Source organism: Etheostoma cragini, chromosome 22, assembly GCF_013103735.1.
Source record: "Etheostoma cragini isolate CJK2018 chromosome 22, CSU_Ecrag_1.0, whole genome shotgun sequence".
NCBI lineage: Eukaryota > Metazoa > Chordata > Actinopteri > Perciformes > Percidae > Etheostoma > Etheostoma cragini.
The window spans coordinates 5,295,474-5,296,671 of NC_048428.1; the positions used below are offsets into that span (position 1 = coordinate 5,295,474).

Here is a 1,198-nt window from a genome sequence, read left to right on the forward strand (position 1 = left end):
AAAAAATTGACGTTATTAACAACAAACAACTAATTAACGTCGTTAACGCGCTATTTTTGGCAGCCCTAATTATTGTGCATAAAGAAGCGAAGAAAAGATGGAAAAATCTCAAAAAGGCATCAAATGACCGATTAGACATCCGTATAATATGTCACAAAAAGTTAGATTTTGTTTCCATCATTTAAACTTTCAAAATAAGAGAAAACAAAAAAATGGTGTCTGCAAAGGTTTGGCCACCCTGCAGAGTTCTAGCAAGCACCGCCCCCTTTGGAAAGCTGAGTACTGACATTGTCATGGATTGTTCTCAATCATCGTCTGGAAAGACCAGGTGATGTAAATCTTAAGGTTTTAAATGCCCAGACTCATCTGACCTTGCCCCAACAATCAGCACCATGGCTTCTTCTAAGCAGTTGTCTAGAAAACTGAAACGGGAAATTGCTGACGATCACAAAGCAGGAGAAAGCATAAGAAGATAGCAAAGCATTTTCAGATGCCAATATCCTCTGTTTGGAATGTAAATAAGAAATGGCAGTCATCAGGAAAAGTGGAAGTTAAAGCAAGATCTGGAAGACCAAGAAAAATTTAATATAACAAAAAAATATAACAGCTCGCAGGATTGTGAGAAAACCAAGTCAAAACCCACGTTTGACTGCACGATCCATCCAGAAAGACCTGGCAGACACTGGAGTTGTAGGACACCATTCCTCTATAAAGATATACTCGTACAAATATGGTCTTCATGGAAGAGTCATCAGAAGAAAACCTCTTCTACGTCCTCCCCACAAAAATCAGCGTTTGCAAGTTTGCAAATGAACATGTAGACAAGCCCAAATCTTTTTTTTCGCTATTTCTTTGTTTTCTGTTATTTTGAAAGTGTAAATGATGGAAACAAAAATCTAACTTTTTTGACATAGTGGTGTGAAAAAGTGTTTGCCCCCTTCCTCATTTCCTATTACTTTGCATGTTTGTCACACTTAAGTGTTTCGGAACATCAAACCAATTTAAACAAAAGTCAAGGACAACACAAGTAAACACAAAATGCAATTTGTAAATGAAGGTGTTTATTATTAAAGGTGAAAAAAAAATCCAAACCATCATGGCGCTGTGTGAAAAAGTGATTGCCCCCTACACCTAATAACTGGTTGGGCCACCCTTAGCAGCAACAACTGCAACCAAGCGTTTGCGATAACATGCAATG

The 1,198-nt window shown here is 37.7% G+C and overlaps 1 long non-coding RNA gene and 1 pseudogene across 1 annotated transcript in view; one reads left to right on the forward strand and one right to left on the reverse strand.

Moving 5' to 3' along the window:
- The window catches only part of LOC117938117, a 19,886-nt gene that overhangs the window by 17,272 nt on the left and 1,416 nt on the right, over positions 1-1,198 (reverse strand). The window lies entirely within an intron of this gene.
- The window catches only part of LOC117938116, a 16,553-nt pseudogene that overhangs the window by 8,957 nt on the left and 6,398 nt on the right, over positions 1-1,198 (forward strand).